Genomic DNA, 16,323 nt, shown 5'->3' with positions numbered 1-16,323 from the left:
AGAAATCTGTCTCAGATTGTACGTACTCACTTCACATATCACCTGTTGGACAATAGCCTACGACTGCTCAAGTTACATGGCTATTGTCATGGTTGTAACACCCACAAAATCCAATTAAAATTAGTAGACAATGTTCCTATGAAATGAGACAAAGGACAAATCTCATCCGTACTATTCCTAAATTTTTTTCAAAGGTTTATCCACTGAAAATGATGAGTACTTTAAAACCCTGTTTGTTCCTCCTCTGTTTTAAATTGACATAAAAATTGCATAAAATATTTCACTTCAGGACAGGGTGACATGGGTTATCTAATGCCTACACATCAAATAGTTATATTTCCTAAGGATCTATTCTTGGATCACTACTCTTCAGCATTTTCACTGACACTGCATCATAATGAAAGTGGAATCCTTCAATAGACAGTCATCTTTACCCCTCTACATTCAAAGAATAAATTACAAAGCCTGATATCAGAGTTTCAGCTCAGCTGCACATCATTAACGTGCTGGGAAAAAAACAAAATTAAACAAACACTAAATGAGAACAAAATCCCTTATCTTTAAAAAACAGCAAAATAACTCCACTCCACAGCAAATACTAACAACACAAGGAGAATCAGGACCTAGTGAATTAGTTTAATCACTAATTACAAACTAAACTTTCAGGAGCACATCACTGTTATGGTAAGAATATCCAGTGGAAGCGAAAAGCACTCTACAGGATTTACATTTCCTTACAACACGAGTCAAGGATTAAAGCAGATGAATCACTCTTGCCATCTAAACTTATTCATAGGCCAGGGGCAAGGGTGACCCTAAAAAAGTCTGCACTATACAAAGTGACAGCTATCTATAGTAGGACTGCAAGATTTTATTAGGTTTACCTTTAAATAAGTTTCATTGTACTTTTTTACAGAAAATGAACCGAATGACTATAGATATCTAGCAACCCTACATGGGAATAATGTTTGTTAACAAACTAATTTGTACTCTGTACTGTCCAGTATTAAAAATTCTGATAATAAGGCACACTACCAATAGAGACATATGCTCATCAACTACTACTATCAGAGTAGAAAAATAACCTATTCAAAGACAGGCAAAGAGGCAGCCAGAATGTTAAAATAACTGATTCAAAGGCAGACAGTAGAGCACCTAGTCACCACCTCCAAAAGAAGATAAATTTCTATACTAACTCAAAGCCACCATTGCCCAGTTGTTTAAAAATTACGTCATACCACATCTCCTAAATTCCATCACCTGCATCTACATTTAGGTAATGTCACATGAATAACCAAAGCCCCCTACTAACCACAACTGACCACATCTATTGCTGTACAGTAATGCATTTTAGCATTTTACTCATTCAGATTATAGCTTACTTAGATTAATTATATTCCATTTATGTTTCTGTATCTTAGGAGTTTCTAGTTGAACTCTCCTGCAAGTAACAGTCTTTCTCTTCTCACTGCTAACATACTTCCTTCACACTTAACCACTTTTTTTCGTCTTTTATTCCACCATGGCTGTGAGTGTGTCTGTGTGTGTGTGTGTGTGTGTGTGTGTGTGTGTGTGTGTGTGTGTGTGTGTGTGTGTGTGTGTGTGTTATAAAATACCTACATATTTTTTCGTCTTTTATTCCACCATGGCTGTGAGTGTGTGTGTGTGTGTGTGTGTGTGTGTGTGTGTGTGTGTGTGTGTGTGTTATAAAAAACTTACATATGATTTGCTTTGACTTCCAGATTGGTACTTATTAGTTTACAATATTCATTGCTTGCTACATTTTCTTCCGCACAGCATATGAAACATTCTTCTATGAGACTAATGGACTCACTGAAAACTGTGTGATTAGTGTACTTGCAGTGCACGGAATGGTTGGTTTCACTTCAGTATTCCTGATTATTGTGTCTGAATCCAAAAGACTGTGACTATTGTAATGGGAACACATGAAATATTTGAATGTACTGCAACACCTGTTTTTTTAAACTACTTTGACACTAATGTAACAGTTTCTCACACTATTGCTAAAATAGTTAACTTGCATAATACATTGCAGTATGTGATTTTCTTAAGGTATTACATCTACAAAAGTGTACAAATACAACTGCATGAGATGTTATGTTGTTTATCTTTCTTAGGTAGAGTCATTCTAAAAGTTATGCTTTATTTCTTCTTCTATGGTGTTGTATGGGTTATTCTTGAGACATGAATCAGAAACTTATTTGGGATGGTCATCAGGAGATTTATCTTTCTTAAGAGCATTTATTTGTAAGTGGTCACTGGCATGATTTGAGAACTGTCTACCAACTATGGTTGTGGGGTTGTATTATTAAAATCCAGTCATGTGTGTTTATTGCTCATTTGTTTTAGTGTATCACTGCGGCTTTCCTCTGGGACCACTCTGAAAATGACTTCTGCCTAGTAGCATTAACCTGGTTGACAAAAGATAAAGATGTTTTTCCTTATAGTCTAGGGTAAAGTAGATTTACTTTACTTTTTTTAGGCTGATACATTCAGCATATAGTTGTTTTGGAAATATTTTTTATGATATACTAAAACTGTAGATATTATTAAAATGTAACTGGTGTGCGCACACACACACACACACACACACACACACACACACACACACACACACACACACACACACACACACACACACACGCACACACGAGTGAGTGACATTGCACTGGAAATATGTGGTCTGCCTTTAAAATCATACATGGTGCTTTTAGTGCACTTGTAATATGGAGTGTGGGCATTTTCTTACAGCAGTTAGCTAGCTAACGAACATGATTTTATCTAACAATCAAGGTTGTATATAAGGAGATTGCTGAAAGCAGCAAAACAAGCATTTAGTCTGACAGCTGGAAGATCTTTTTGAACAAGACCTCTGAATTGTGGAGAGAGGCAGCCCATTTGGGGCTAAACTGTGGAAAGTACCTCTAGAAAGTTCCGTGTGTGGAAGTACTTGATTACAGAGCAGGAAGCAGTGCCTGAGAGAGAGACTGCAAATCCAAGTGCACTATTTCCTTTTTTCATTTTATTTTTTGGTTTTGACTGCTGAAAATAAATTGTTTTTCCTCGAGTGCTTCTTTGCACTTCAACTGGTAGTATGTACCTGGGCAGTTGTCCAGAGGATTGCCAAGACCAAAGCATATTGAGATACTAAATTCTCTACAGTAATAGGACCAGTGTGTTTGTTTCTGACATGTTTAACTGGTACAGGCAACCACAGGCGAAATTTTAAACAAAACTGCAGCATCACAGGTAGAGTCTCACCAAAGCTGACACAATTACAATAATAACTAGTTGTGTTGGCCAATTCGTTTGCCATTGAAGAAACTAGTCAGAGTATTACCTGGAACTAGAATTTCTGGTATTTGATTGTTATGCAAACAAAGAGAACTGTAACTAAACAGACATGGCAAAAACTCTGCCATCCTAGCTGTCAAAAAAGGTATTAAACTCACATATACACAGAAGAAACATGGACTGTGTAACATTAATAAATTAAACTTAATAAGGATAATCAGGACTAGTCTAACATTTGAGGTATAAGTAATAGACTCTCACAACCAGACTCCTAATATATACAGACTACTAAGAACACAGATGTATGACTTAAAAGCATATTTTAAATCTTTGTCTTGAAACTGACAGTTGTAATAAAGCAAAATATTTAGACATTTTAGCAGCTGACAGGGTTTAAATCAGATTTGCCTAGTAGTATAAGAAAATTAATGCTGCATGGTGATCCAAAGAATTTGTAAGCTAGTAACTTTAGAATGATATTTAATAGTTAATGATGACATTTTTAGAAATGATTTGTCTGTTTCTAAGACTGAAGCTACTGTAGAAAACATGCCATCATCTAGAAAGCAAAAAAAAAAAAAAAAAAATGAGCAATGTGTGGTGGGGTTGGGACGGTGGCCTAATGGTTAAGGTGTTTGCCTTACAAACACAAGGTGCAGGGTTTGAGTCTCACAACGGATAATTGGCTAGGCTTAAAATGGCTCGCAAGAGCAGTTAGCCTTGTACTAACCTATGAACCTATATTTGCCTTAAGAGTGAAGGAAAGGCTACTATTAATGAATATACTGCTAGCAGGAAGGTAAAAACTGAAATGTGTGTGCTAGATAAAGCTGTATGCATAAAGTATGATAAAACTACTGCTTGGATAACTGAGTCAGCCCTGTGCCAGTATATTTCACCTGTGCATTATGTTTAGAGAGAAGGTAGGTTCAAGCCCTGCTAAATACTGAAACCACTGTTTCCCTTGTTAAGTACCTCTGTGTAAGCACAAGACTAGCAAAGCGAAAAGGTAGAGGTAATACACATTCATGATAATAAGAGTATTCCACTTAAATATGTAGACATTTAGGCATTTCTAGAAAAAATATATCATGTGGCTGGAACCTGTAAATTAGCTTATGGTGTAATATTAGGAAAAGAAGTTCAGTATTTTAAAGAATATATTGAAAACATGGGTGGAGAATGAATCCACACAGTGTAGTATGCTGATGTACGTAAGAGAGAGAGAGCAACAGCATTATGCATCCATTCAGTATAAGAAGTTACACATGCACAGAAATTCAGAATCAAAACTAGGAGCATCAATTTGGCATAAAAACAATGAGAAAGAAAGCAAATCTGGTTGTGATTAAATGAATTCTCTCTATTAGGAGCATGGCCCAATGAGAGAATATCAAACTCAAAACTGTAAAATATGTAAATATAGGAAATGAAGAGGAACTGGTAGAAAGCTATGAAGTGAAAATAAGTGCAACTCAAAAATATACTCAAAAACATCAAAGCAGTGTTTGTACAGAAACGTGAGACAAACAGAAATGAAAAGAGACTAAACTGAAGACCCAGAGGACAAGGTAAGTATACAAAGCTTAACTGAAATGAACAGGACTAGGCAGAGTACTGACTGTATCTCTACTTGTGTAAAGCAAGAAATCTTACTGAAGGTGGACACTAAGCAGCAGGAAACTACAAAAAAAGAAAAAAGTAAACGACTTTTTTTTACCTATCTTTTATAGTGGGGAAGCAATACAGTTAAGAAAAAGTAAGTGAGAGGGTGGCATTCATTTACATTAAGGAACAGGGAGTATAATTTAAAGGGGGGAAAAAGACGCATGGGGTGATAACAAAGTAAACCAGAAGATGTTTTTATAGAACTACCCTTTGCAGTGAAAGTTGTAGAAAAAAAGTTCAGAACCAATAAGATGCTGTCAGCCTGTGGCAAATTACTGAAGAAAGTAGCCAAGAGTTACTGGACTTGGAGATAAGACTTATCAACTTAAAAAGGAACAATTGAAAGATGATACTTTAAAGGAAACATTACCCTCTCCTACCATTTAAGTCAACCCTTTGAATGCTTTTCTCCTTACGATATGGTTTCAGTATTAATTAGGTACCAGAAACTTGCATGTACTTCATGAAACTTTCATTTCTTCACTTTGGAATAAAAAGTAGAGAAAGACTAACTCTGTGTTTTAAGGATGTCTCATATACTTTGCAGAGGAATTTCTCTCTGGCTGCATGATATAGGATGGACATTGGGAGATATTTAGTTCTCTTTATCAGTTATTGCCACAGTTTTGTATAGGCAATTAATTAGTCCAACTGACATGAACAGATCAGTAGCTGACTAAAAATGTGAAACTGTTTTTCACTGCCTTTATTAGAGAGCGGAAGAGAAATAGTAGCAGTGCACCTATTTGTTAGAGTTACCACCTTTATTTATTTATTTATTGACATTTTTTAACCGGGTTAGTCCAACTGGGCTTGTGGCCCATTTTCAGTGGAGATCCGAGGAGAAAAGCACTAAGAGATAATACAGTTTACAGAAAAAGTAAGTAACATTTTTGCAAATAGTAAAATATATATACCTAAGGAGGTATTGCTTAAAATGCATTATACCAGGAAAATACAGTTGTCAAAAATTATACAGAGTAACATTATACCAGGAAAATACACTTGTCAAAACTTATAGAGAAACAAAAATATATACACATTTACAACAAGTTTTAAAATTCAACAGTTGTGATTAGAGAGCTAGGACTAGTAACCATTCTCTGAAGGGGAAACAGCTATGTCATGGGGGGAGAAAGGAGATGAGGTAAAGTGAGTTAAGTTGGGGCTTGACAAGGGTAGGTTTTGGAGTTAAATTGAGTTTCTCTTTGAAGTGGGATGGATATAAGGTACAGCATATGTCTCTAGGAAGTTTGTTCCATACTTCCATACCATGGATGTGAGTGTGTGTGTGTGTGTGTGTGTGTGTGTGTGTGTGTCTGTGTGAGTGTGTGTGTGTGTGTGTGTGTGTGTGTGTGTGTGTGTGTGTGTGTGTGTGTGTGTGTGTGTGTGTGTGTGTGTTTGTGTGTTATAAAAAACTTACATATGATTTGCTTTGACTTCCAGATTGGTACTTATTAGTTTACAATAGTCATTGCTTGCTACATTTTCTTCCGCACAGCATATGAAACATTCTTCTATGAGACTACTGGACTCACTGAAAACTGTGTGATTTGTGTACTTGCAGTGCACGGAATGGTTGGTTTCACTTCAGTATTCCTGATTATTGTGTCTGAATCCAAAAGACTGTGACTACTGTAATGGGAACACATGAAATATTTGAATGTACTGCAACACCTGTTTTTTTAAACTACTTTGACACTAATGTAACAGTTTCTCACACTATTGCTAAAATAGTTAACTTGCATAATACATTGCAGTATGTGATTTTCTTAAGGTATTACATCTACAAAAGTGTACAAATACAACTGCATGAGATGTTATGTTGTTTATCTTTCCTAGGTAGAGTCATTCTAAAAGTTATGCTTTATTTCTTCTTCTATGGTGTTGTATGGGTTATTCTTGAGACATGAATCAGAAACTTATTTGGGATGGTCATCAGGAGATTTATCTTTCTTAAGAGCATTTATTTGTAAGTGGTCACTGGCATGATTTGAGAACTGTCTACCAACTATGGTTGTGGGGTTGTATTATTAAAATCCAGTCATGTGTGTTTATTGCTCATTTGTTTTAGTGTATCACTGCGGCTTTCCTCTGGGACCACTCTGAAAATGACTTCTGCCTAGTAGCATTAACCTGGTTGACAAAAGATAAAGATGTTTTTCCTTATAGTCTAGGGTGAAGTAGAGTTATTTTACTTTCTTTAGGCTGATGCATTCAGCATATATTTTTTTGGAAATATTTTTATGATATACTAAAACTGTAGATATTATTAAAATGTAACTGGTGTGCGCGCGCACACACACACACACACACACACACACACACACACACACACACACACACACACACACGCACACACACGAGTGAGTGACATTGCACTGGAAATATGTCCTCTGCCTTTAAAATCATGCATGGTGCTTTTAGTGCACTTGTAATATGGAGTGTGGGCATTTTCTTACAGCAGTTAGCTAGCTAACGAACATGATTTTACCTAACAATCAAGGTTGTATATAAGGAGGTTGCTGAAAGCAGCAAACCAAGCATTTAGTCTGACAGCTGGAAGATCTTTTTGAACAAGACCTCTGAATTGTGGAGAGAGGCAGCCCATTTGGGGCTAAACTGTGGAAAGTACCTCTAGAAAGTTCCGTGTGTGGAAGTACTTGATTACAGGGCAGGAAGCAGTGCCTGAGAGAGAGAGAGTGCAAATCCAAGTGCACTATTTCCTTTTTTCATTTTCTTTTTTGGTTTTGACTGCTGAAAATAAATTGTTTTTCCTCGAGTGCTTCTTTGCACTTCAGCTGGTAGTATGTACCTGGGCAGTTGTCCAGAGGCTTGCCAAGACCAAAGTATATTGAGATACTAAATTCTCTACAGTAATAGGACCAGTGTGTTTGTTTCTGACATGTTTTACTGGTACAGGCAACCACAGGTGAAATTTTAAACAAAACTGCAGCATCACAGGTAGAGTCTCACCAAAGCTGACACAATTACAATAATAACAAGTTGTGTTGGCCAATTTGTTTGCCATTGAAGAAACTAGTCAGAGTATTACCTGGAACTAGAATTTCTGGTATTTGATTGTTATGCAAACAAAGAGAACTGTAACTAAACAGACATGGCAAAAACTCTGCCATCCTAGCTGTCAAAAAAGGTATTAAACTCACATATACACGGAAGAAACATGGACTGTGTAACATTAATAAATAAAACTTAATAAGGATAATCAGGACTAGTCTAACATTTGAGGTATAAGTAATAGACTCTCACAACCAGACTCCTAATATATACAGACTACTAAGAACACAGATGTATGACTTAAAAGCATATTTTAAATCTTTGACTTGAAACTGACAGTTGTAATAAAGCAAAAAATTTAGACATTTTAGCAGCTGACAGGGTTTAAATCAGATTTGCCTAGTAGTATAAGAAAATTAATGCTGCATGATGATCCAAAGAATTTGTAAGCTAGTAACTTTAGAATGATATTTAATAGTTAATGATGACATTTTTAGAAATGATTTGTCTGTTTCTAAGACTGAAACTACTGTAGAAAACATGCCATCATCTAGAAAGCAAAAAAAAAAAAAAAAATGAGCAATGTGTGGTGGGGTTGGGACGGTGGCCTAATGGTTAAGGTGTTTGCCTTACAAACACAAGGTGCAGGGTTTGAGTCTCACAACGGATAATTGGCTAGGCTTAAAATGGCTCGCAAGGGCAGTTAGCCTTGTACTAACCTATGAATCTATATTTGCCTTAAGAGTGAAGGAAAGGCTACTATTAATGAATATACTGCTAGCAGGAAGGTAAAAACTGAAATGTGTGTGCTAGATAAAGCTGTATGCATAAAGTATGATAAAACTACTGCTTGGATAACTGAGTCAGCCCTGTACCAGTATATTTCACCTGTGCATTATGTTTAGAGAGAAGGTAGGTTCAAGCCCTGCTAAATTCTGAAACCACTGTTTCCCTTGTTAAGTACCTCTGTGTAAGCACAAGACTAGCAAAGCGAAAAGGTAGAGGTAATACACATTCATGATAATAAGAGTATTCCACTTAAATATGTAGACATTTAGGCATTTCTAGAAAAAATATATCATGTGGCTGGAACCTGTAAATTAGCTTATGGTGTAATATTAGGAAAAGAGGTTCAGTATTTTAAAGAATATATTGAAAACATGGGTGGAGAATGAATCCACACAGTGTAGTATGCTGATGTACTTAATAAGAGAGAGAGAGCAACAGCCTTATGCATCCATTCAGTATAAGAAGTTACACATGCACAGAAATTCAGAATCAAAACTAGGAGCATCAATTTGGCATAAAAACAATGAGAAAGAAAGCAAATCTGGTTGTGATTAAATGAATTCTCTCTATTAGGAGCATGGCCCAATGAGAGAATATCAAACTCAAAACTGTAAAATATGTAAATATAGGAAATGAAGAGGAACTGGTAGAAAGCTATGAAGTGAAAATAAGTGCAACTCAAAAATATACTCAAAAAGATCAAAGCAGTGTTTGTACAGAAACGTGAGACAAACAGAAATGAAACGAGACTTAACTGAAGACCCAGAGGACAAGGTAAGTATACAAAGCTTAACTGAAATGAACAGGACTAGGCAGAGTACTGACTGTATCTCTACTTGTGTAAAGCAAGAAATCTTACTGAAGGTGGACACTAAGCAGCAGGAAACTACAAAAAAAGAAAAAAGTAAACTTGACTTTTTTTTACCTATCTTTTATAGTGGGGAAGCAATACAGTTAAGAAAAAGTAAGTGAGAGGGTGGCATTCATTTACATTAAGGAACAGGGAGTATAATTTAAAGGGGGGAAAAAGACGCATGGGGTGATAACAAAGTAAACCAGAAGATGTTTTTATAGAACTACCCTTTGCAGTGAAAGTTGTAGAAAAAAAGTTCAGAACCAATAAGATGCTGTCAGCCTGTGGCAAATTACTGAAGAAAGTAGCCAAGAGTTACTGGACTTGGAGATAAGACTTATCAACTTAAAAAGGAACAATTGAAAGATGATACTTTAAAGGAAACATTACCCTCTCCTACCATTTAAGTCAACCCTTTGAATGCTTTTCTCCTTACGATATGGTTTCAGTATTAATTAGGTACCAGAAACTTGCATGTACTTCATGAAACTTTCATTTCTTCACTTTGGAATAAAAAGTAGAGAAAGACTAACTCTGTGTTTTAAGGATGTCTCATATACTTTGCAGAGGAATTTCTCTCTGGCTGCATGATATAGGATGGACATTGGGAGATATTTAGTTCTCTTTATCAGTTATTGCCACAGTTTTGTATTGGCAATTAATTAGTCCAACTGACATGAACAGATCAGTAGCTGACTAAAAATGTGAAACTGTTTTTCACTGCCTTAATTGGAGAGCGGAAGAGAAATAGTAGCAGTGCACCTACTTGTTAGAGTTACCACCTTTATTTATTTATTTATTGACATTTTTAACCGGGTTAGTCCAACTGGGCTTGTGGCCCATTTTCAGTGGAGATCCGAGGAGAAAAGCTCTAAGAGATAATACAGTTTACAGAAAAAGTAAGTAACATTTTTGCAAATAGTAAAATATATATACCTAAGGAGGTATTGCTTAAAATGCATTATACCAGGAAAATACAGTTGTCAAAAATTATACAGAGTAACATTATACCAGGAAAATACACTTGTCAAAACTTATAGAGAAACAAAAATATATACACATTTACAACAAGTTTTAAAATTCAACAGTTGCGATTAGAGAGCTAGGACTAGTAACCATTCTCTGAAGGGGAAACAGCTATGTCATGGGGGGAGAAAGGAGATGAGGTAAAGTGAGTTAAGCTGGGGCTTGACAAGGGTAGGTTTTGGAGTTAAATTGAGTTTCTCTTTGAAGTGGGATGGATGTAAGGTACAGCATATGTCTCTAGGAAGTTTGTTCCATACTTGGGCTACTGAGTACTTGTATAGAAGTTTGCCCACTGTTTTTTTGGAATAATATATATGTAGTAGTTCTTGGCTTGATGTATAGAGGGTATGAGATGGAGAATAGATAGTAATGAAGAGACAGCAGGGCAAGCTGAAGGTGTATAGATAATGGTATGTAGCATTTGAAGTTGTGATAACAACAGTAAACGGGGGAATTTAAGCCACTGTAGAGAGGTTAGGGCTAGGCTCTGATGAGTATTGTAGGGAGAGTTAGTGATAAATCTTGCTATCTTAGTTTGTTTAAGGTTGTAGTTTGAATACTGGTGAGCACGGGGGCTGCGTAAAATAGGGAGGGGAGGAGAAGAGCTTGAGCAAGAGTGAGTATGGAAACGGTAGTTAAGCATTTTCTATTGTGGTATAGTAAACCAAGCTTTTGGTCTGTCTTTTTTATGAACTGTAAAATGTGCAAATTGAATTTGAGTTCATCATCATTAATGACCCCTAGGAGTTTGGTGTGGATTCTATTTGAATAGTAGTGTTATTTGAGGAAGTAATGGTAAAGGAAGATTTGTGGTGAGCTGGTGACTGAGGTAGAAATAGTAGGAGTTTGTTTTTCTTTTGGGTTGAGGATGAGTAGGTTGGTTGATGACCAGTGTTCTGTAGATAGGAAGACCTGTTGAGTGAGGTCATGGAGATCAGAGATGTTGTTGGAGATAGAGATCAGTGTTGAATCATCTGCATATTTGATGAGGGAAGATGTTTTGCAAGCTGTATAAAGATCATTGTTGAAGACCTTGAAAAGGAAGGGCCCTAGGATGGAGCCTTGAGGGACCTCTGTTGGGACAGGTAAGAAAGGAGAGGAAGAAGAAAGCCATTTGACAGATTGTTGCCTACAGGATAAGTAACTGGTGAGCCAGGCAAGGGTGGAGGAGCTCATATTGAGAACTGCAAGTTTGAATAGTAGGAGAGGATGGGAGACTGTATCAAAGGCTTTAAATAAATCCAGGAAGAGACAAGATATCAGTTTGTTATTATCAAGGGCTTCAGCAATGATATGTGTGAAGGATAAGAGGGCAGTAGCTGTGCTGTGGTTAGGTCGGAGACCATGCTGGGTGGGAGTGAAAAGGTTGTTTTTAAGGAGGTGGTTGAGTAGTTGTGAATGAATAACAAAAATCTGGATACGCTAACTGTTGGAGTTACTGCTCGTACACAAGGATGCAAGAAATATTTTATTGTATTTCCACACGAACACAAAAAGATGAATGGTTTAGCACTTTCAACTGTATATCACAGTCTTCCTCAGAACAAATCATATATAATTCTCATCCTTTTTATACTCATCTAAATTGAATAATTAATTAAAAAAACGCCAAAAACTTTAAAGGCATACATTCCAAGGACATACTGCTTATCTAACATGAATTCCTTTTGGTAATAAAAACAGAGTAAAATCTGAATAAAAACATGTGATGTATACACATACACATAATATACTAAATTATTATGCCAAAGCTATTGATGCAAAGATTAATTATAAAAAATTCTTATGCATGAAATGCTTGTAAGAACAATACTTATACAAACTACATAATAGTGAAAGAAATAATAGTATGCTACTTATTATTATCTAAATGCACTACACTAAGTTAAGAATATAAATATGTACCTACTAATAATGACATCTATAAACCTAATATACAAATGGTGTAAAATTAATAGATGACCATGAAAATGAAAATGACCATACACTAGTAAACATTATTAGCACCATTAAAAATACATTATAAAAGGGCTAAAAAAGGTTTGATGCTAATAAAATCGTTTAAACCTGGTCTTCTGGTGGAGTCTGTCAAAATCTGCCATATACTTTCACTTTGTGCCAGCATCATTTTCCAATTCCCTCCATACGGTGTGTTGAAAATCTGATCTACAATTGCAAATATAAAACTATGGTCATTCCCTTTCTCTACCATATGTCTATATAAAGCATTTTTTGTATCACATTTTTGTATTTTGTAGTTGTGTTCATACATCCGTTTTCTCAACTGCCTTTCCGTTTTTCCAATATAGTGTGCATTACATTTTATACATACGGCTACATATACTATCTGTTTAGTATTGCAATTACCCGTCCTACACTTAATAATGGTGCTGTTAATATCATCTAATCTAATTGTCTTGGCTGTATTGATATACCTACACTGTTTGCATCTTCCACACTTGGTAGTTCCATTATATCCATCACCTTTTTCCTTTATATGGCTGGCTCTCTCGAGCATTTGCTTCAAGTTAGGAGCTGTCTTATAAACACATTTAGGAAATGTACCTAATATTTGTTCTGTATCCATTGATGCTATTACTTCCCAATGTCTTTCAAGAATATCTCTGATAAGATGGGTTTGGGGTGTATACATCAATACACATACTCGTCCACAGAAATCCTTTTCCTTCTCTGTCTTTTTGTCCATACTGTAACAACCTAATAATGGTAAATATTTATGACCCCACTCCCTCTGTACATTTTTAATCACATCTTGGACCATATTATCTGGATAATCCCGACTTAGAAATAAACTTTTTATAACCCTAAGCTCAGTCTCCATAATATCCTTGGTAGATGACATCCTAGCAGCTCGAATGCATTGCCCTTTTACCACATTTTTGAAGACATATGGAGGATGGTTGCTGGTGTAATGAATGTAATCATTCGAAAATGTAGGTTTTCTGTACACTTTTGATATAAAACCATCTTCATTATGGCTAAGTAATACATCCAAATATGGAATTTCTCTGTGGCTATAATTATGTGTAAATTTCAAAAATTCAGTGGTGTTGTTCAGAAAATCCATAAATTCATTTAATCTATCCACCGATGCATTCCATAATATGAATATATCGTCCAGGTATCTGGCATAGTATACTATGTTGGTAAAATATTCACTTTTAAATACGTATTCTGACTCCCATTCGAGCATGACCAAGTTCGCGAAAATGGGAGCACAGGCTGCTCCCATTGCCACTCACTTGGTATGCCTAAGGTACTCCCCCTGGAATACTAAATAATTATGGTCCAAAACTAGACCCATCATATCACATATAAGATTTATCTTCTCCCAAGAAAAACCTGAATATTTTCTCAAGCTACTAGCAAAAAACTCCAGACCGTCGTCTTTTGGGATGCTTGAAAACAAGTCCTTGACGTCTATGGTGAGGTATATTACATTAGGGTACCATTTGTCCCTAATTAGGTCACCCAAAAATTTCCAAGAATCTTTCATGATATGAGGAATGTTACAATATATGTTTTTCAACCATCTTTCAATCAATTTCCCTATATTGAAAGTTTTTGATCTGGAGCCAGAAACAATTGGTCGAAAAGGTGGATTCTCCATGGATTTATGTACCTTGGGAATTCCTACCATTTTCGCCAGTGCTGGATAATCTGTTTTTAGAAAAGAATACGTGTCATTAGATATCCTGTTGTCTATCAAGTATTCTTCTATGCTTAAATCTATTCTCTTGTGACCAATGTTAATTTGATTAATAGATATGTTCTCATAGTTGCCTGACTCATAAAGGAGGTTATGGATACCTTCATTGTACTCATTGGTGTAAAAAATTACTGCCCCTCCACCTTTATCGGGCTTCATAATTCTTATGTCTTTATTACACATGTACTTCAACAAACATTCTCTCTCTTTAGATGAGAGATTATCATTAACACTAAATGGATTGTTCCTATCCTTCCTTAGGTTGTTCTGTGTTCGGTATATATCATTGCAAACCATTTTTTCATAGTTCGATACATGTGAGTTTGCAACTGGAATGTATGTACTTTTCTTCATTAGATCCGTACCAGCTACACCAATATTCCTCACCTCTTTAGAGCCATTTTTATCAAACTGCAATGCTAAATTAAGTTTTCTACAAAACATCTTAACTTCCTTAATGTTGTCAACTAAATTTAGTCCTCTCATAGGAATGAATTTCATTCCCTTACTCAAAAGTTTAACAAAATCGGTATCTACCTCTACCTCTGTATAATTAAATACTTTAAATCCGTCACGAGTAATTATGTTGGGTCGTTGGTTGGCATTACAAGTGCCTTGAGGTACTGTAGCTTCAATATAAATGGTATTTTTATCCAAAATGTAAGTTCTACTGCCCTTATGATCTATCAACTGAGGCAGAGTTGGCTGAATACATTTCACAGGGTCATCACGGGCCGGTAATATTGGTGATTGTTCACATACATATTTATTCATATCCTTTGCCATTGCTTGTTGGGGTTTCGTGCAGGAAAGAATCTCCCCCCCTGAAAATTTTCCTCTCTGATAGAGCCTTTAGATGTTTTTTTCATGGAATAATTAGTCTTATTATTTTCAAATGCTCTGTTAGATGGCCAAACGTATGCTCTATTATTCTTATATAATTCTGTATCCTGTAATATTTTCCTGTTTTTTCTCTCCACTATAGTATGTATTTTATTGTCAGCAACAGTATATTGTTTCGTGTATAACTCCTTCCATAAGTCAAAATCCTTATGGCTTGTAATGATGTTATTCATATTTACTAACTCATTGGCCAACTTAATTAGTTTTTCATCCTGATATTTAATCAACATTTTAATATATGCAAACCCAAAGCCATCGAATAATTCATTAAAATCCTTAATAGTGTCTGGCCCATATACTATACCCAGAGGTAGTTTAAAAAATCTTAAACCTTTGGGTACAGTTTTTAATTTAAGACACTTGGACAAATAACTGCAATCAATTTTGGTATTTTTATAAGTTACTAATTTTCTACCAAAATCATAAATTAAATCCTTTACAGATGTGTATATCAATTCTGTACTTTTGTGTTTTTCATTTAACATTCCAGCATCTACATAAAAAAAATCAAAACTGTCATCTAAAAACTGTTCTATCAAGCATTCATCATTACAAACTTTTTCATTACTTTTATTATTAATTATTTTATATTCGAAATCAACTTTTCCTTGTTTAGCACAAAATTTAGGTTTGTAAGGGCTCGATATAGCATGTGTAGCAGTCTGAGTAACAGTACCTTTAGAGGCCAACATGGCCTTCGGTTTCCCATTGCCATATTTCTTCACCGGTTGTAAAATTTTCGGACGTGCTCCGGTTTGCTGTTTCTCCTGTTGTGCCCTACTGAAGCTAAAATCAAAGGTAAAATCATGTTCTAAAGTGTTGCACGGGTGTTCGCTTCTAGAATGGCCTTCCCCATTGTTAGATAAATCCAATCCATCTGCTATGATCCCTTTCCGCATATCTGGTAAGTCAATGTTGAAATTAGGATTTGAAACACAGTTCATTTCAAAAACACTGTCCGTATCTCTTAAATCCTTTGGAAAATCACCGTCCGGGGTGTGTAGAATATCTAACTCGTACT

At 35.7% G+C, this 16,323-nt stretch overlaps 1 protein-coding gene across 1 annotated transcript in view; it reads right to left on the bottom strand.

Annotated features, from left to right (window-relative positions):
* The window catches only part of LOC122796777 (macrophage mannose receptor 1-like), a 1,798,323-nt gene that overhangs the window by 433,592 nt on the left and 1,348,408 nt on the right, over positions 1–16,323 (bottom strand). The window lies entirely within an intron of this gene.

The sequence above is a fragment of the Protopterus annectens genome, chromosome 3.part0, assembly GCF_019279795.1.
Source record: "Protopterus annectens isolate FY-2018-M chromosome 3.part0, PAN1.0, whole genome shotgun sequence".
Taxonomy (NCBI): domain Eukaryota; kingdom Metazoa; phylum Chordata; order Ceratodontiformes; family Protopteridae; genus Protopterus; species Protopterus annectens.
Note: the sequence above shows the minus strand (reverse complement) of the source record. Positions and strands in the feature narration are given on the sequence as shown.